Here is a 21,683-nt window from a genome sequence, read left to right as displayed (position 1 = left end):
CCTGTTCGAGGAGGCCGGTACGGCGCGGAAGTTGTTAGGCAAAGGGGAGGTTTCGCTTTTGTAAAGAACAGATTTGAAGCAAGCGTGCTGGACGCAGCGAACCTTGAGTCAGAATGTTGAGTAATTGAGAGTCAGGAAGTGACTGTCCCAAACCCAACTGGGAATAACCATCTCCAGGAAAGGGACTCGGTGGGCGGAGTATCAGAGTGAAGCGTCGAAGAGCAGCACAGCTCTGAACTCGCCCTGAATCCAGAGGCGGAGCAGCTGATATGCTGTCCGGATTCAGAGAGTGGCGCAGGGCAAAGGAAGCAGCTGTTTGTTCTGGAGGAGAGGCACAGCATAAGCAGAGGAAAGAGGGGCAACAGCGGAGCGAGATGAGCAACAGCGAAGGGGGAATGCGGTCACTACAAGCAGGATCACTCACAGCACCGGATAGCTCAGTCGGTAGAGTATCAGACTTTTAATCTGATGGTCCAGGGTTCAAGTCCCTGTTCGGGCGATCATTTTAGATCCCAATGATCGATGCTGACATGAACCCATCGAGTAAATCCACTGGGAAAGAATCCCATCGGCCCATTGTGCCTCTGCGACCCCTCAAACCCCTGTCTGTTCCAATCCCAGTTTCCAGCCAAGGACCGTCGCCTTTGCATTCCATGGGGTTCAAGATTTCATCTATTCTCTTTTGTGTAAATAATACCATCATTACAAGGAGAAATCTCTGCCCATCGCTTTCAGGTTGATACCTGAAATATTTGCGTTATGCTGATTTATTATCATTTTTTTGCTGATCTTGAGCTTTTAGGCGCGTTGAATCTGACTTCCGACATGATCAGGAATTGAATTTCACGTAGTCCCAATAAAGGATGCTCTTTGGATCTGTCCGTTGCTGCTGTTCAGTTAAACCTCATTGTTAAGTTCCAATAAATTCCATCACATTTATATTTAAATACATTTCACTTTGTTTTCTTCATTCAAAGCCATTCTGCACTCTGTCCCCTGGGTTTCTGTGGCTATGGCTCATCTTTCTTTCTCACTCCACAGTCTAAATGTTTCCCACTTTCTCTGTCTGTTAGCTTTGACAATGGGTCAACGGACTCGAAACGTTAGCTCTTTACGCTCCCTACAGATACTGCCAAACTTGCTGAGATTTCCCAGCATTTCCTCTTTCCTGGTTGTATTTCTGTTCACATGGAAATTCAATTGGTCACAACTTGTCCAAAAGCAACTATGGTTCCACTGGGGCTCGAACAAACAACCTGATGCGTGTAAAGCAGACGTGATAATCACTACACCATGGACCCAGCTGGCGGCAGCGACACACCTTTTATGACTGGAGTTTGTGATTGTTCCATCGCTCCGGAACCTTTGGAAAGCGTCTCTTTGATGGGAATGGATCATCTGTCGACACCTGACTGTCAATAACTGGACTTTGTGATTGAGTCGTTCGCTCCAGAAACTTTACAAAACCTCCATTTGGTGCGATTTGCTCGGCTGTCAACACAAACTTGTTGTATACAAACTTGTTGTATACATGTTAGCGATTCCCACAATGTCGCGTTCAGCTGACTGTTCTCGACGTTTCTTCTTTGAGTCAGGTAATTTACCTGAAAAAGAGGCAAAATTAAGGAGCGTTTAAATGTTCCTGCGCGGAGGTTGTGGGCAAAGGGGTGGTTTCGCTTTTGGAAAAAAATGTAAGCAGCGACTGTGTTGGAGGCTGTGAAACGTGCGTCAGAATGTTGAGTAATTGAGAGTCAGGAGTGACCGTCTCAAACCCAACTGGGAATGATTGTCGGATTAGAACATAGAGTGCAGAAGGAGGCCATTCGGCCCATCAAGTCTGCACCGACCCACTTGAACCCTCAATTCCATCCGATCCCCGTTACCCCTCCTCGCCTTTTTGGTCGCTAAGGACAATTTATCATGGCCAATCCACGTAACATGCACGTCTTTGGACTGTGGGAGGAAACCGGAGCACCCGGAGGAAACCCACACAGACACGGGAAGAACGTGCAGACCCCACACAGACAGTTACCCAGCGGGGAATCGAACCTGTGACCCTGGCGCTGTGAAGCCACAATGCTATTCACGTGTGCTGCCCTAAATTGACGAAGGAAATAAAACATTTAAACGATTAAATATTCGCTACCAGCCAGTAATGGTCGCTGTAGGCGACGCTTTTTAGTGCCTGTATCGCTCACCTGGGAGAAAGTCAGGCTTTTAATCTGAGGGTCCACGGTTCAAGTCCCAGTTCGGGAAATACTTTTAAATCTCAATGAGTGATGTTGACGTGCACTCACCGCGTTAATCATTTGGGAAAGAGGCCCCTCGGCCCGTTGTGTCTCTGCTGCCCCTCAAACCCCTGTCTGTTCCAATCTAAGTTTCAGCACAAGGTGCGTCGCCTTGGCATTCCACAGCGGTTCCATGTGTCATCTATATGCTTTTGTCTGAATTATACCATTATTGCAAGGAGAAATTCTTGGTCATCGCTTTAAGATTGATACCTGAAATATTAGCGATATTCTGATTTTGTTTGAATTTTTTACTGATTCTGCGCCTCAAGGCTAGTGGAATGTGATTTCCGGCATGATCAGAAATTGAATTTCCACCAGCCCCTATAAACGAGACTTTGACAAAGTGTCATCGCGACTCGAAACGTTTGCTCTTTTCTCTCCCTGCAGATGCTGACAGACCTGCTGAGAGTTTCCAGCATTTCCTCGTTTGGTTTCAAAAACCAGGCAGTGCCTCTTGGGAACCATGTGCTTCACAAAGGGCATGCGAGACGATTTATTGGGACATGTGAAGAAGAATTGGATGGCATCAGGTTTATGGAGGATTCAGTATGTACAGTGGGCGAGGAGCCCATTGAAATAGTCAAGCCCACGGCCTCACCGCCCCCACACCACCCCTAAGCACCCCCCAGCACCCTCACACCACCCCTCGCCACGCCCTCACTGCCTCCACACCACTGGCTCTCCACTCCCTCACCACCCCCACACCACCAGCCACCCCAAACTGCAATCATGTCTTGTGTCTTGCAGGATCACCTGGTCATGAGTCAGGCCCTTCTGGTGTTTCCTGCCCCGAACCACAACTACAGCGAAAAAGCACAGACAGCGCTGAAAGCCCCCAGACTGTAGCCTGAGAAACCCCGGAGCACCAGTCTGGGCATGTCACCAATATCCCGTCACAGCAGTGGCTGTCCATGCCTGGATACCCCACTGCCGTGTGGGTCCCCTTGACCCCACGGCCCATCCCCTGGTCACACCCCCCTCTCTGGCCCCAGCAGATGTGTGCCACTCCCCCCTCCTCCTTCAGCCCTGCCAGCAGCAAATCCAGAAGCCCATGGTCGCGCCTCTGGGAACTTGTCTGAGCTCCACTCTGTCCCTCAGCAGTCACAGCGCCTGTTTCCCGAAGACTAAAACCACAAGTGAAACTCGCCGGAGGTAATTACTCCTGGCGGGTCCTGAAGGCTGCCTTGGGGAACAGGACGTGTGACAAAGCAGAATCACCGCACAGAAACTTATAGCCAAGTTCCGCACACATGAGTACGGCCTCAACCTGGCATTCATGTCGCATTACATTCATCCCCCACCATCTGGCCTTGGCTTGCAAAATCCTACCAACTGTCCTGGCTTGAGACAATTCACACCTCTTTAACCTGTGGTTACCTCTATCTCTGGATCTGTAAAGACATAATTACCAGCAAATGCTCACATTCAAAGCATTGTCTGGCATCTTTGACTTTGTCTGTTTATATGTTTCTGGAACCTACCTCTTCATTCACCTGAGTGAGGAGCAGTGCTCCGAAAGTTAGTGATCTGAAATGAAACTGTTGGACTTTAACCTGGTGTTGTTAGACTTCTTACTGTGCCCACCCTAGTCCAACGCCAGCATCTCCACATCGTCACATCAGACCTTATTATGTAAAGAAGTTCATCTATGAAGCAGCTGAAGGTGGTTTGGGCTTGGATACGAAAGGGGGCAATCGGAATAATATTCTGCAGCTGAGTAGTGGACTTTTGGGCAAATCATGTTTACGGAAATTAATAATGTTTGTCTAATTTAAAACTCACAGTTAATGATCATGATGTATGCTTCTGTCATGTGAGAGAACCTTTAAGAAATGTGTGTTTATAAATGGGTGTGAATATAAATATCAATAGTGAGAGTACCTTTAAAAAATGGGCGTTTACCACTGCAGTGATGTCAGAGAGTGGGTGGAGCTTTTTGCTTTCGTTTTTGAGCAGGCTGCAGGGTGTGTTTTAGTTTCGTTTTCAGTGTTGGAGCTGAAGCCAGACCAAGCAAGTGTACTGCTGTTCTCTCTGCTATCAAAAGACTATCTCTTGATCATTTGGTGAATTCAGAATTATAAATGTTTTCAGTTGTGAATGTAAACCTGATGTGCTTCTGGTAAAATATGTTTTAAAGTCGTATGGATGTTAAAAGGAATGCTTAAAGGATTACTTAGTGTTGTAGTCTTTTGGGGTTGTATTTGAATCGATGGTTGCTAAGATGTTCACTGTATGTTTTAAGAAGGTTAACTTGAGTTCATAGAATAAACATTGTTTTGCTTTAAAAAGTACTTTTCCATTTCTGCTGTACCACACCTGTACAGTGGGCAGTGTGCTCCCCATGCCACAATCTATTAAAAGTTGGGGTCAGGTGAACTCCATGATACACTTTGGGGTTCTCTGAACCCTGGTCCATAACACTTATTAAGTAATGTTTGTGTGGGGTTCGATATCCACGCAGCACGTTGGTTTTGGGAACGCACAAATAGGGGAAGCTGGTTGTCTTTCTATTCAAATGGAAATTCAATTGGTAACAACTTGTCCAAAAGCAGCAACGACACCCCTGGGGCTCGAACCCACGACCTACTCCGGATCAAGCGGAAGTGAAAACCAGTACACCACGAAACCAAGTGGTTAACGTGGGTTCCTGTTTATATGACTGGAGTGTGTGGTTGTATCCATAGCGCCAGATATGTTGCAAAGTACCCAGTTGGTGGGATTAGCTCAGCTGTCAAGACCTACATGTTAGCGTTTCCATTTAAGTCGCGTTTCGCTGATTGTTCTGAAGGTTTTCCCTTTGAGTCAGGCAATTTGCAGGAAAAGAGGCAAAATGAAGCAGCGTTTAAATGTTATGGGCAAACGGGAGGCTTCGCTTCTGTAAAGATTCCGACATGATCGAAATTTGAATTTAATCCCCGACGGGGGCGCACGAACTAGTGCGGTCAAACGTCCTGGACAAGGGGCAGGCGAGGGAGGAATGAGGCTAGAACAGAGGAGAAAAGTGAACGAGATAGAGACCTCTTGGACCTTTGACATGTTTGCGCGGCACTGCGCTGCCCCACTCCGGTCACAAGGGCCGGGTCACAGGAATGGGCGAGGATAGGGGAATGGAGGTGAGGGTGAGGCAGAGGCAGCGGTCAGACAACGGGCATAATTTAAGGTTAAGATCAGCCCCGGGAGAGGCGGGGCACCATACTAGCAGGGATAGCTAGCACAGGAAGAAAGACAGCAAGGCGGGACGCGGTGCACCTCCCGGCAGGGTGGGAGCCCCTCTCTGTTGGGGGAGGGGGGGGCAGTATTGCTCTCTTTGGTTGTTTCTAAATATGGCGGTCAATATGGTCGCCTTCCTTAATTCTAATTACGTTTGCTTTAGAGTCTCCAGGTATCTTTCGATACCGCCACAAGGTTCAAACACGAATGAGTGTGTAGGAGTGAGTGTGAGTGAATATGTAAGAGTGAGTGTGTGTTAGCATGTGGGTGTGATAGTGTGTTAGAGTGACAATATGTCAGAGTGAGAGTGAGTATGTTCCCTCCCCATTTTTTCAGGTAATTCTCCTCCCCAGTTCCCATTCCTCTCCCTGTCTCTCACTCAATTAGGACGCCACCCCGGCCCTTAGTTTCAAACTGCCTCTCCCAGCGTGGAGAGGAGAGCATGCCAATAGCACTTTGTAATTAGAGAGGAGGGCGACACATTGTGGGTGCGGGAGTCGGCGCGGGCCTCAATCTCTGTATTTGCGCTTCCCCCATCGTTCAACGTTACTGACAGGGAAAGGGGCGTCCGGTTTGAGCAACCTCTAATCTGGGAATCAGACGATCCTGAAAGATATGTATGTGTTTCACAACAGATGTTTTTCTTTCATTTAGAATAATAGCATGTTAATATCGTCCCGTTGTGCATTTTGCTTATTGTATTTCATTGCATTATCCCCTCATCTGGACGTCAGCTCAAAGGGCCAATCACACCGACCTTGTTTGCCGGTTTATTAGACGATGTATCTGTTTGGAGGCGAGAGTTACCTAGGTCGACCCATCTCCCAAAACAGTACCACGGAAGCTTGTGGCAATCAAGCTTCAACAATCTGATTGTTCTGCCTAATTCGAAGAGGAATGAACGCAAAGATTCCACACTTTTCCGGGCCATTTCTTCCAGAACGTCCCTTCTTCAAGTCGCTTAGTTGCCAAGATTCATTTTCTGAAACTGACAGGCAGCGCTCATCAGCTCTTCGCCCATAAAGGTTGCCTGCATGGGGCAGACTAATAAAGCGCTTGTTACGACCAGCTCCAGCTCTGCAAACTCAGCCAGTTCTACCATCCAGCACGGATAACTTCCTTCATTTGTAAACTCCTCCGCCCAAAGTCCCTGCTTGTTTCTGTGAATTATATCAGCCCTACAGTCTACCCTGAATATTTAACATTCCCCGTCATTAAAGTGCCCTATCTATGCAAAGAACTGCATTCACTACAGCCCTCCTTTGATCTCTAGTCTCCTCCAAAGCCATGCAGAAATCTATCGACACGCCTGCCCTAAAACTTTCACAAACTGTGAAACGTTTTCCACCTCCTACAACCTTGCGATACGTCTGCGTTCCTCCATTTATGGCTCAGTTCTTTGCCGTCCAAATGATTGCAACCTGGTCTCCGTGGTCTCAGCTGCCTGGTTCCCAATACTTGTTCTTGTTCACAAAACATTTCCACCCTTTGTGTAGCTTTAGGAAACAACTTCCGCCTTCCATTTGCCCAAATATTTGGTTACCTAGCTATTACCTGCTGTCAATGCCCCTGGTGTTAAAGTTCCTTCCACAACTTCTGCTATGAACGAAGCAGGGGATTTATTTTGATAAGTTGCTATTGTCGATTTGCATCCTTGGAAATATTTCGTGAAAATTCTCCTAACAAGGATATTTTCTCTCAGGTGCGCAGAGGAGATCAATGACCACAAATACACGATAAAGATTGGCATTGCTCCGGTATATCCTGTCCTCAGATTATTCCTAAAAGAACCCCACTTCAGGAACATAAGAATACCCATTCTCTGCCACATTTCCTCCTTCCCAAATTGCTCCAGCTTGTCCTGTGACCCGTAGCGTTTAACTCTTCAACAGGAAGACACGTCATCGCCAACGTAACTCTGTTGAATCCCCAAGAACTGCATACGATTGAAAAAGTGTGCCGTTCAGTGTATATATCAGCGAATACTTGCTCGTTCTCCTCAATCTCCCTTCATAAGAAAATTCTTTCACCGTCGTTGTTCGGTACAAAAATGGCTACCGGCTGTGCTTTCTTACGTTTTGAACTTGTCCTATGACCATCACTCTGGGTGTGGCTGAAAAATACTCAGTGAATCTGGAGCCAGAGGTAAAACTCCACGACCCCTTTCCCTGTGTGGTTAAATATGCAGTAAACAGGGATATAATACTAAAACATAATGGTAGTAATAATAATGTTTATTAGTGTCACAAGCAGGCTTACGTTAACACTACAATGAAGATACTATAAAACTCCCCTAGTCGCCACACTGCGACGGCTGTTCCGCACACTGAGGGAGAATTCAGAGTGTCCAATTCACCTAACATGCACGAATTTCTGGACTTGTGGGAGGAAATCGGAGCGCCTGGCGGAAATCCACACAGACAAGGGGAGAACCGACGGACTCCGCACACAGTGACCCAAGCGGGAACAGAACCTGGGGCCCTGGTGCTGCAAAGCAACAGTGCTAAGTTCTGTGTTACCCTGCTGCCCAAATCAGGAGTACAAACTCCTGCTTACCACGCGCTGCATACCCCAAATCTGTACTCTTGCCCTCAGTTCTGTGGCCTCTATATTCATCATCCCCATCTGGGATGATCCATAACACAAAGGTGCAGTTTTAGCATGCGTTTAAAACCACAATTTCCCGGGAAGCTGAGGTAACGTGCAGTCTGGGGTCAGCAGCGTGCGATAGGCGAGAACTTTTCAATGGACAAAATGCAGGCATTCAGATTAAGGTTCCGATTGCCTTCCGACAAGTGTGCACGTTCTTTTCAACTGAGGTCCTATTGCAAATTGGCATTCAGGATTATGTTGCATTTGAATTCAAGTTGAGGGTTAAGGGTGCGGCTTACCGTGATAGTTCAACGTCCAACTATGATTCGCAATACATTTTCAGCCACGGTTCGGATAATTGCAAGGCGTTCACTTCAGCTTTGGTTTTCATTCGGGATGACAATATTGCTGATATTCGTCTTGGAGTTACGGCTTGAGCTCAGGGTTTGCTCCTTGTCCGGTTTGGTAGTAACAGTTTTTGCCGTTTGCGTTATAGTTTCTGTTAGGGTTCGGTTAGTTTTTTGGAAAAAATGTAAGGTCGAGAAAGAGATTCTGAGAGAGGCATGTCGACAGCAAGAGAGACAATGCGGGGAGGACAAAGGAAACAATTTCTATTTTAATAATGCACTGAACCTCATGATTCCATCCTGAACACTTCACAGAGAATCACAACAGCAACATTGCAGAACTGGACATAAAGGAGATGTCGTCAAATGCACGGTATGGCTGAGATATTTTAAGGAATGTCTGAAAGGCGGTCAGAAAGTATCACTGTGGTTTTGGGGGAAAATCTAGACCTACTGACACAGTGAGATGGAGGAATAAATCCATGGATGATGCAAAAAAATGAAAAGGATGGACGTTTGAAGGTCATTGTGTGGCGTCGCTGAGATCCAATGGCGAGCAGCGTGAAAGAGAGTGAGGTGACTGAGCAGGGGTAGGGCTTTGGACAAGGCAGCAAAGTTTGAATGAGTTCAAGCTTAGACAGGTTTAGGTCTGTGTTGAAAGCGTTGCAAATTTTATTTGTTCTCGAGGGCAATCTGAAATTTTAACCTAAATCATTGCCGTCATTGTGATGCGAAAGGATGGGAATCCGACTGGGGGGATTTAACATTCGATACTCCAGACATTGCGAATCAATTTTCCCGCAGGCAGGTCACCACCACCTTCTGATGGGCAACGAGGGATGGACAATAAATGCTGGCCGAACCAGCGACGCTCATATCCCGTAAATGGAAGAAAGAAAATCTTGAAATTGGGATCAAAGAGTCTATCGACCAGTTTGGAAAGAAGGATGAGCAGTTCCAGATCGAACAGCTGCTTGACTGGGGGCAGAATGTACACCAGCACTCAAGGCCGTTGGTTGAACCTTAGAGCCAAACAAAGGCAATATCGTGGATGCAGTTCCCTATCCAGCCCTGCAAGAGGCATTTGGTAGCTGGCGCTGTGACGATAAGGATGGCTGCTTCAGCAGTCAATTCTTTCCAGATAAATATTCACTGCTTTTTGTCGTGTGTGGGATTCTGAGAATGCATATAAGTCGCATGTGTTGGAAGCACTGGTGCACATTACTGGGCTGCGTTCAGTTGATTCGTTTAGTTATACATTGAATAATTGCTGGTACCGGATAGATTACTGTGCTCTTGAGCTGTTTTCTGAAACTGGACTGAGTGGCCCCATAAATAAATGTGTTTGTGCAGCAACTTAAATGTTGCAGGGTTTCTCCGACTTCCCTAAATATAAATTCCGAGCTGCTATAATCTCTGCTATTTTTGCCCGCAATGCGATTATATAAGAAATGAAAAACATACACCAACCATAGAAGTATGAAGCTGCCGGATATGCTAAAGAGTAAAATCACAGGTTTCTTTCTGCTCTCCATCTCTGGGTCACTGTCATTCTCTCTCTTGCTCTGACCCCTTAGTTGTTTACGGACTCGACTTGCCACTAAAATGTGTCTGACTGTCAGGGCGTTGAAGAACAGAATTAAAACGAATGGGAGCAATGGGTTTAATACAACACTAAAACAGTCATATCCTGCCCATGCAGGCTCAGTATAGTAGCTTGCCTTGACATAACAGAACCACGGCACATTGTTGATTATCACAAGAGGTTCAAGTGGAAAGTAGAAGGGGATGCTTTTCAAACAAATCCGAGTGCAAATTGTTGCTAGAATCACAGACGCCATTTTTTCAGTGCAATATTTTGCTTTCAGCTTCTGGCAACAGATTGCCACGAATCGGTCAAAGGTAAAAGTGACAGTGAACCAAACAGAACAGTCTGTAGCTGCAAGACGCAGGACATTCATAATTCTGCACACATGCGTAATGTACAAGAAAGCCCATGGATAATAATAATTAACAATCTTCCACAAAATGAGATCAGTGATAATGAACGCTAGATCCCCCATTGCCATTGCCATCATGTAGCGAGTGGTGCAGGTCGAGAGGCCACACTTTCCCCGTGATAGGATTATAATCGCCACTAGATTAACTTGTTGGGAGCAAGAGAGAGAAGAGAATAAAGAGAGCAATGATTCACCAAATATTCAAAGTATCTGACGCAAACATTAGATCAGGGTTTTAGCAATAATGTTGGCTGGTTGCAGCCACACCATACAGTACAGTTTTAATAATCTCAACCAAACCAAACCCACCTCCAGTCCCACATCCACGATTAAAGGATTCCAATCGGAATCATGGGAAGGCATCCTCTGCTTGAATTCGGACTGGAAAGTAAATACCTCGTGAGGCTGGAAGTTACTCATTTCATTTGTTTTCCAGTTTTATGTGTGACAGGCCAGATTTGCCCGTTTTACTCAGACTTACCACAAAGACGCCAGGGGTGGGTGATACAAATCAGGCGCCCAGCCCCAGCATAATTCCTGCTGGAGCAGGACAGGCGGGATAAGAAGTAGAAAACCAGATATGCAGAATTCTCTGCAAGAATCAGAACACACGTGCAACAGCAACACCTCGTGATTTTGCTAAATTATCGACTAAGGAGTAACATTTCAGGTCGAATGTTCATATTTATCCGATGTCAACGTTAGGAAATAGAATTCAGCACATAGGAGAAACAGAATTTCATGACAGTGATTTGTGAAGGGGAATTATTTACATGAAAACAGTTAAATGTCGATCTAATAAATTAATCAATGAAACTGTGCTGTTCTCCTCTTTGGTTGTCAATAAATAGCAAATATCCGTTTTTGCCAGTGCCATAGAACACGAGATAAAACAAAAACATATTTCGATTGATGCACTTATCACCAACCTTCAGCAAAATGATTCCCCTTCGAAATGAATTACATTCATAAAACACGGAAGCAGCTTCTTCTGATGAAAGATAATTCAGGCGAAAAATCAAAACTGGACCTTCTTTATTTCCATTCCAATTAGTGACTCGCACCCGATTTGTTCCTACGCTGAGACATACCCCAAGTACCTTACCACTGCGATCAGATATCCCCCTCCAGTGAGTGCCCAACACTCGGGACAACTCCACTGTGACAGCTACATCCAGAAATACATTGCCTCCGTTTTCTGCGTTGGTCTCCATGTCACCAGCAGGCAGTTTTCCAGGAAAGTCAACACAAGTTGATACCTCATGGAACCTCTACATTCATGGGCTCACTGTAGCACAGTGGGTAGCACAGTTGATTCGCAGCACCAGGGTTCCAGGTTCGAGTTCCAGCTTGGGTCACTGTCTGTGTGGGGTCTGCACGTTCTCCCTGTGTCTGCGTGGATTTATTTCGGGCGCCCCGGTTTCCTCCCACAAGTCCCGAAAGACGGGCTGTTGTGTGAATTGGACATTTTCCCACGGTGAGCCAAAACAGGGGACAGAATGTGGCGACTCAGGGCTTTTCACAGTAACTTCATTGCAGTGTTAAAACTTGTGACAATAAAGATTATTATTATTCTCATTGGAACAATGTTGCAAAACGTCAACTTTAAATCGGATCAACAAAACCGATACCAAAGCCCCACCGTCTTCATAACTGTCAGTATGCGACGTTATAATTCACAGAGTAAAGCCCGGGGGCCGCTCGCACACACGTCTGCTCGGGTACAAACACTTACCAGGAACACCGATGGCGGCAAGGGTAATGTTGTATATTTTCAGAATTGTGTCAGTCGGAAAATGCATTTTCAGCAGGAAATGATATATCCCTTTGTACCATGGAAAATGTCTGGGTTGAACACTGATTATATACTTTCCCAGGTCGGATCATTTATACACCGTGGAATCCCGCGGGGGGAGTTGCATGTTGCAACATTTATTTTCTGTTTGTAGAAACCGAAATGACATCATAGAACGTTTGCGCACCCCCATAGCATCCAGAACATCAAACATTTAAAGCCGGAGGACGGTGGATTTCTGGGATGCACTGTCTGAAATGGCGGAAGAGGAAGAATTATGCATCGCATGTTCAGGTAGACTTGCGGTCCTGCATACCAAGAGCTGGAAACGTGGAAGTAGGCTGAGTAGACCCTCCTCTGCCAGTGCAAAGATGTTGGTGTAAATGTGTTCCTTGTGTGTCTTGGCCTTCCGGTGCTGATTGTTGTTCCCGACCAAGTGCTGCAAAGTGGCACTTTCCAGACCCAAGGACAATGTACTTCGGGTCGTTCTAAAGCATGGCCGCAGAGTCACAATGGGAAGCCTGGCTGGCTCCGTCCTTGAACCCAAAATACACCTTGTGACGGGAATCGTGTACACTCTCTCTAACCATATGGCTCACATTGAATTGACGCATTTAATGTCATATGTATCACAATTGTATTGAAGCACCTTAAAGTGCAACACGATCTATGTGGGCAAATTAGGTGTCATTGCATGACCTGTAATGAACAGTTTGATATTTCTTATGTTCCATTTTGGTACAAGAACAACTCAGATTGCAACGTAATCTAGGTAGAAAACATGAATGTCATTGGACTTTGGGCAATGACATTTGAATGTGTTTTTCGAGTTTTGTGAATACGCATATAATTTGTCATACTGGATCAATTAATAAAACAGTCCTTAAACCAGGCCATGTGCCTGTATTCCTCACGTTTGTCTTAGAAATTGGCAGGGAACAAACATTGTGCAGGAAGAGGATTCAGATTTCGATTGGTGGGAGCAGAAAGCGAAAAGGTTCTTGTTGATCATTGCCATGGGTCATTCCCCGGATGTGCCTTCATGCGTGTAAAATTATTTGGTTGGAGGAGGTGAAAGAAACATGGAGAGTCTGATAATGCTTCCTCCAGGGAATGTATTAAGCCGCTCACAAATACCATGGACAGAAAGGTTACGCACTCTTTCACGTATAATCCAATTGTTCCTGAGCCATCCGCAGTTGGGGGGTGATAAATTCTGAATCATAGAATCAGAACATTTACAGCGTAGTGGAATGTCGTGCGGACCATCATGTCAGCACCGGCTCCAGAATGAGCCATTCAACCAGTCATGTCTCTCTACCTTCGCCCATAATTATTTGATTAATTCATGCTTTCCCTTGGTCACTTCTCCAATAGTGATAGCAAGTATTCACTTCCATATCCCCCCCCCCCCGCCCCCCCACGTTACCCCTGCCTTAGTCAGGACTCCTTCATTCAACACTGACCGGTTCCCCTTGAGGAATTGCTAGTTTTCCCATCTAAATGGAGGGAAGTCTCAACGTGATTCAGTGCAGAGGGATCTGGGTGTCCTCGTGCACGATTCTCAGAACAGTATGTACAGCAAGTAATCATGAGGCAAATGGAATTATGGCCCTTTTAGCTAATGGGATGGAGTACAAAGTAGGGACGTGTTACTGGAAAATGTACAATGCGTCGATGAAACCGCATCTGGAGAAATGGGTAAAGTTTTGGCATCCCTTATTTGAGGAGGGATCTAGTTGCTACAGAGGGGCAGGTGAGAGGAGACTCACTGGATTCTAGATGTAAGGAGTTTGTCATGTGAAGTAAGATTGAGCAGTTGAGGCCTATACTCTGTCGAGATTAGAGGAATGAGAGGAGGTCTAACGGAGATATATAAGATGATGAAATGAATTGATAAAGTCGAGGGGAGCGGATGCTTCCCCTTGTGGGATAATCCAGAATGAGGGGTCATAGTTTTAGGATAAGCGGTTCACTAACCCAGAGTGCAGTGCATGCCGGGACTTTGAGTAAATTCAAGGAGGATACAGGCGGGTTTTTATTTGGTAATGGGTTGCGGGGTTATGGAGAATGGGCAGGTGTTAAGTCAGAGTAGAGATCAGCCACCATGGTATCGAATGGCAGAGCGTGTTCGAAGATTTGAAAAGCCTCTTGTTGCAACGAGTTCTTGTGAAATTATGGTGTGGAGGATCCGGCGTTGGATTGGGGTGGGCACAGTAAGAAGTTTTACAACACCATGTTATAGTCCAACAGGTTTGTTTCGAATCACTAGCTTTCGGAGCGCAGATCCTTCATCAGGTGAATGAAGAGGTGGATTCCATAAACAGATATATGGACAAATTCAATGATGCAAGATGATACTTTGAATGCGAGTCTTTGCAGGTAATTAAGTCTTTACAGGTCTAGACGGTGCGTCTGGGGAGAGGCATAATCACAGGTTAAAGAGGTGTGAATTGTCTGAAGCCAGTGCTGTTGGTAGGATTTCGGAAGCTCAGGCCAGATAGTAGGGGGTGAATGTAATGAGACATGACTCCAAGTTCCCCGTTGGAGCCGTACTCTTGCGCACAGCAGAACTCGGCTATCAGTTTCTGCTTGGCGTTGTCACATATCCTAAAGGAAGTCATGGAGAGCGCTCACCCGAAGACCAGAGGCTGAATGTCCTTGACTGCTGAAATGTTCCACGGTTGGAAGGGAACATTCCTGCCTTGCAATTCTTGCTTAATGTCCGTTCGTCCGTTGTCGCAGCGTATGCTTGGTCTCGCCAATGTATCACGCCTCGGACATCATTTCCAGCACTGTATGATGCAGAGGACATTGGCCGAGTCATAAAAGTATGTACCGCATACCTTGATGGATGGTGTTCTCATGCGTAATGGAGGTACAAATTTCGATGATCTGGCAGGTATTACAGAGATTGCCATGGCAGGGTTCTGTGGCGTTGTGGTCGCTGTACTCCTGAAGGCTGGGGTGTTTGCTTCAAACAATGGTCTGTTTGAGGTTGTGCGGTTGTTTGAAGACAAGGGGTTCTGGGGATGGCCTTGGCAAAATGTTCATCTTCGGCGATGACGTGTTGAAGGCTGTGAAGAAGATGTCGTAGTTTTTCCGCTCCGGGGACGTACTGGACGACGAAGGGTGCTCTGTCGGTTGCGTCCCGTGTTTGTCTTCTGACGAGGTCGCTGCGGTTTTTTGCTGTGGCACGTTGGAACTGTGGATCGATGAGTTGAGAGCCACATCCCATTCTTACAAGGGCGGCTTTCGGTGTTTGTAGATGCCGGTTTTGTTCCTCCTCGCCTGAGCAGATCCTTTGTACACGGAGGGCTTGTCCATAGGGGAGAGCTTCTTTGATGTGGTTCGGGTGGAAGTTGTAGAAAGAGCATCGTGTGGTTATCCGTGGGCTTGTGGTAAAGCGACGTGCTGAGGCCACCGTCCTTGATGGAGGTTAGTGTGTCCAAGAAGGCAACCAATTCTGGAGAATAGTCCATGGTTAGTCTGGTGGTGGCATGGAACGTATTGATGTCATTCTGAGGGCAACTAAAAACATATCTGTGATCAATCGCCTTCCAACTGATGGTGTGTGTCTCTGCTGTGGAAAGGCGTTGCTGCTTTCCGAATACGGTTGCCCATTGTTAGGTTCGCGTGTCAATGGTTGGGGTTTACAGCACTGCTTCTTTTCACCGGTGCAAAGATGAGCATCAAAATACCAGAGGGCAGGTAATTGGCGAGTGGCAATGAGATAATTCTGAACTTATTTTCTTCCCTACATGGAAAGGGCTTGCTGAACGCCGGTTTGCTCAGCACGGGGAAGGTGGGAGCACAGTGGTATTGTCTCTTGCTCTACAACTAATCCAAAGACCCAGGTTCATACTGTGAGGATCCGACTTCCAATCGCAACACTGTAAATGGGATTTGAGTTCAGTTGACAAACCGGAATGTATTTATTAAAAAATCACTTCCTTTGAGGAAGGAACTCTGCCGTCCATACCTGACCTGGCCAACATGTCACTCCAAATCGACAGAGATGTGGTTGGCTCCTTAATCGCCTCAGAAATGGAGAAGCAAACCATTCAGTTCAAGGACAATCAGCGATGTGCAGTAAATGTTTAGCCAGCGATCGTCACCGATATCCCATGCTTGCAATCAAAATTGGTCAAATGGTCATAAAGATTTGGATTATTTAGTAAAAATGTGGGGACTTTACAAGTCATATCTCGATAAGTGGACAGGTATTCGTGGATAATTTGACAGTGACTATAAATTGATAGGAATCCGGGGATATGGGCAAGACAGGAATCGCAGGACATCATGATGTTCCTTTGGAGAGCCGGGGACGAGTCCAAACGGTTTGTTTTAGCGCCCTAATTATAATTTGATTCTGTAAATAGTTGAAAAGTACACAGCGAAAGTAAAAAAGAGTTTCCCTTGTTACGGATCCCAACTGCACGCAGCCAAGAATATTAGTAAGCACCTAGACTCTGAATGGCTGTTTCAAATAAAGGGGTAAGTCCATTAATGCAGCCGTCACTTCTCCTCTGGTTCCCTTAATTATATTAAAGGCGGCTGCCCACAGGACTCAATAAAGTATTGATAGGCTACAGATCTCACTACCTCTGCCAGTAGGAGCGTGTGTGCAACAAAATGTATATTTTACTGGGTGTGATAACTCTCTTTGACGGTAAGAGATAATAAAAGAACATGTTGTTCAGATTGCGTTTCTATTCTTGTCTTTCATTTTAACGACCAGTGTGTCCCTGTTTACTGACCTCTATCCCCATCTCTTTGCCAGAACTGAACTCACAGCCCATCCGGCAGAAGCCCAAATGTCCCTCCCGATTTCCGCGGGAGTCACAGAACGTCTCTTGCTCTGTGGCGGGCACGAATTGCGCTGTCATCCACTGGTCCAGACAATATCCAGGGAAGCAGCCGCAGCTGATACATTGCTCCCAAACAATGAGGCACCAAAATCCGGAGGGAAAAGGTGGACAATGTGAAGGCTGAGAGACGGAGTGATTCTGAGTTCAACCTGAAATTCTCCAGCCTGCAGGCTGATGGCACGGCCGCGTACTACTGCGCCTGGAGTCTTCACAGTGACTCAGAAAGAAGCAACCACTCAAGAATCAAAAACACAAAATGCAGCAGCAAAGATTGGTTCTGCACAAAACCCCGCTTTGCCGCGTCCTTTTGGAGAGCACTTTGCAGGACAGCGGTGCTTTGTCCAAGAATACCAGACATATTTGAATAGAAAATGTTTGCCGATTGATGTTCCAAAATGTGATTATCGCACAAAACATTAGGCACGATGAAGCTCCTCGTCTAGCGGTCCTCGGGCCAATCGCACTGATACCAAATGTAAAGAGAACCACAGTCAAAGCTTCATCAGTAGAAATGACGATTGGCTGCCAAATTGATTTTGATTGGTACGGAGACATTGTGGTGGAGTGTGTACGATGTGACTGATGACTGAAAGTGACCTGCCAAGCTTTGTTAACATTCAAATATGGCAGTTTGTAATCTGGAAGCCATTAGTGAGACCAAACTGTTACAGAATTGAGTACTTTCAATAAGACGCCCACCTTACCAAGAGGAATCAGGGGTCAACACAGCAATATGCCCCTCGGACAACTATGCATATGCCGATTATCAAATATCAATTTTTTAAAATCTCATTTAAAAGCTGTTAGCCCATAGCCTACAATGGCTTGGCGATTTATGGGATCCTTCGCTGTTCCGAGAGTACATGCCTTTCACAATCTCAGAAAGCGTGTCCCCTCCCTCCACCACTTGTTGCGTGAACAAAATGTTTCATCACGTCCTCTGTAAATCGTTTAATACTCAACTTAAACCTGTTCCTTCAGGTCTTAGACAACTTTTCTATGGGGAAAATAGGTTTACGAGATACCCTATCTATGCCTCCCACAATATTTATGCCTCCACCAGATGCCCCCTCAACATCCTCTCCTCAGGGGGGCAACAACCCTGCCTATCCAGTAGCCCCGCATAGTTGAAACTTTCTATCCCAGGCAACATCCTGTTGAGTCTCCTCTGTAACGTTGAAATAACGTTGATGATTATGTGGTGACCAGAACATAGAACATAGAACATGCAGTGCAGAGGAGGCTATTCGGCCATCGAGTCTGCACCGACCAACTTAAGTCCTAACTTCCACCCTATCCCCGTCACCCAATAACCCCTCCTAACGTTTTTGGTCACTAAGGGCAATTGATCATGGCCAATCAACCTAACCTGCACATCTTTGGACTGTGGGAGGAAACCGGAGCACCCGGAGGAAACCCACGCAGCCACGGGGTGAACGTGGAGACTCCGCACAGACAGTGACCCAGTGGGGAATCGAACCTGGGACCCTGTGTGAAGCCACAGTGCTCTCCACTTGTGCTGCCCACTAAACTGCACACAGCATACCATCAATGGCCTAAGCAACCTTTCATCAAGTTTTGTCAAGATTTCCCTGCTCCTATAATCAATGCCCCCACAAATGAAGGCACGCATTCAAATGCCTTTTTTCTTACCACCGTATCTACCTGTGCCGCCACCATGTGGTATATATGGACTTGTACATCAAGGTACTTTTGTTCCTCAATAATGCTCAGGGACCCACAGTTATATGTATTGCACCCTTATTAGACCTCCCTATATGCACCACCGCACACTTATCAGCATTCAATTCCATCTGCCCGTACTCTGCCCAACTTACCAGCTGATTAATATTAGTCTATAACCGAAGACTATCCTCCTCACTATCAACTGTTACGCGTTTAGCTGCTATTGTATAAAGAGTCAAAAAATCTGCTCCTTTTCACAAACACCTTTATTTTAATTAATCAAACTGCTCAAAACTCTATCATCACATCACCTGACTTAAAGGCTCTTTACCTATCAGTGTCAATTATAGGACACGTAACATAAATGAGATAACTAATTGGAATGTCTCTAAACCCATTACTTAACAGTATCCCCTTCCTTGGAGAAAAACAATCATTAGGTGAAAACAAAATTCCACGAAACTCAAAAACACACACGTAGTTTCCCTCCTACATTTGTTTCAGTTTTGGAAGGGAAAAAAAACAGTCACAGAAACAGCCGCCCTTCAGATCCAAACATTTCTGTGAACTCGCCCCTCTTTTCGCAAAACAGTCTGACGATTGATTACTACTGTCGAGCCATTTTATTTTTGCTCTTTCCCCTCTGTCCAACATCTGCTTCAAACTTTCGATATCTATCCTCAACGTTATTTCATTGACATGTTTTGTAGAGTGCACATTTTCCCACAGGGAATTATTGTCAATGTGACAATCAATAGGTATGTTACCCAAATCCCCTAATCCCCAAACATCCGTCAATATCTGAGGTATATAAAAGGCCATATCCACCGCCTATACAAGACTTAACGTCTCAGCTTCCAAAATACTTTTGACTACTCTCCTTATTTTATTTGTTTCCCACACAAGATGGGAACATTTACCATTGCTTCCCAAAAGGAAGCAATAAAACCTCCTGGGCTTGAAACCCCATTACATAAATTTGCATAGGATGCATCGCTATAACTATGAGTTCAAGTGCCTAAGGTCACCTAAAACCGGGAACCTCAAAACACACTACTGCATTTTTAGTTTGACCAATGCTTTATTTGCTCCTATTATGTCTTCCACTTTGGGATCATTAATTTTTGTACTCAACTCTCAGACATCAAAACCCACGTCCTGTCTAGTCTGTCTACCTAACCAATTCAGTTGCCCAATTAAACTGCGCAGTTGCTCTTTTTCCATCTTTAAAACCATTGTGTCTTTTTGTGAAACCCGGCCACAACTAATTGCTTTTGGGCTGACGCTTTCCAAATAAGATTGCAGATGTAAATTTGCCCCTAACTTAGAAGTCCGATTTCGAGTCCAATATATTTAAATGCACCGGAAGCCTGACTTCCAACCCCGAATTCTTTCCTCAAACCATAGATTACAATAGCTTCGAAATCACTAGTCACGCCGCACAATAAAGCATCCATATGCATCATAAAGATGCCAGAAAGCTTTCCTTTATAGTGCCAGCAAAACATCGCCGGACCGGCATTCAACTGGCAACAGCCTACCTTTAACAAAACTGATGTTACCGAAAAATACCAGACTCCAGATGCATCATTTAATCCATATACATATTTGTTGAACTTCCAGAGTACCCCTTCTGTGTTAGCTGCCTGTTTAGGAGGACGGAGAAAAATGTATCTCTGGAGCTGATGTCCCTGAAAAAAGGCAGCTTTTATATCTATAGATTTGCATTCCCATGCCTTTGTGGCTAATACACCCAAGAAGATCTTTAAAGTAAACTTTCCTGCCGTAGGTGAATCTACCCTTTAATCCTGATCTTCTAAGTTTTCTTAACATCCCTTGCCACAAGCCTGGTGTTTGCCTCATAAATTCCATCCGGAACAAACTTTTCCCTGCAATCCCCCTGTGGGATAGAGCTCTCTGTCCCCTATCCGGTACTTCAGTGTGTACCCCAAATTCACTCTAACTTTGCAGTTTTTGTTGTTTGACATTTTTGACAACTTTTTCATCTAATTTATTGGAACCACCAAACTCTCACGTGCATGTGGGCTTCTAATCCTATTAGTATTCGTAATCTTACTCATGTTCAGAGACCTTGATAAACTACATCGCCTCTCCTGCCTGGTTCTGCACTGCTACTGCTTGATCTTTCCCTTCTGCTGTGGGGTGTCCTTTCCATAGTTTTCACCTTTTCCTGCGGACCGCTTCACTATCCGATGTAATATCTCAAATGGCACTGCATTTCTGTGCCCTCCATTTTTGAACTTCGTGTTCCCAATCCCAATGTCTTCACTCCCTCCCCTGAATGCTGTACATTGAACCAATGTTTCTCCTCTCCAGTGACCTTCCGCTCTCTGCTAATAACAGTTGCATCCTTCCATTGACTAGACCCTTCAGGCAAGTATGTTACTTTTGTACCAACTTTTGGCAGTTGGCCTTTCGGAAAAGTTGCCTGTTCTAATTCATCAGAAGTGTTGTGTTTCCCTACAGGAACCTTGTCTATATCAGTTTTTAAATAAAATAAAATTTTTTTTTTAAGGTTTTCATAAAATATCAATAACAAAATGAAAAAAGAACCCAACAGGGATAAGTACAAAACACAGTCTGGAAAAGCAACCATCCATACCCCCCTCCCCCCTGTACATAAATAATAAATTAACATTAACACCCCGACTTAACATAACAGGTTTATACACCCCATCAGACTCTTCAGTGTAAATAACCAAAATAAAAATAAAGTAACCCCCCCCCCCAGCTGCTGCTGCCATTGACCAATGTCTACTGCTCTGCCAGGAATTCTAAGAACGGTTGCCACCGCCGAAAGAACCCTTCTACCGACTCTCTCAAGGCGAAGTGCAGCGCACGTACGCCTGCTGAAAGCTTTCACTCGTGCA

General features: G+C 45.5%; 1 non-coding gene across 1 annotated transcript; it reads left to right on the top strand.

Moving 5' to 3' along the window:
• Positions 1-425: 425 nt before the first annotated feature.
• Positions 426-499, top strand: trnak-uuu (transfer RNA lysine (anticodon UUU)). The gene has a single exon. It is a non-coding gene; the product is annotated as a tRNA-Lys (tRNA).
• Positions 500-21,683: the final 21,184 nt, after the last annotated feature.

Source organism: Scyliorhinus torazame, chromosome 4 (assembly GCF_047496885.1).
Source record: "Scyliorhinus torazame isolate Kashiwa2021f chromosome 4, sScyTor2.1, whole genome shotgun sequence".
Classification (NCBI taxonomy): domain Eukaryota; kingdom Metazoa; phylum Chordata; class Chondrichthyes; order Carcharhiniformes; family Scyliorhinidae; genus Scyliorhinus; species Scyliorhinus torazame.
The sequence above is the reverse complement of the archived record's forward strand: the minus strand, read 5'-3'. Positions and strand labels throughout refer to the sequence as shown.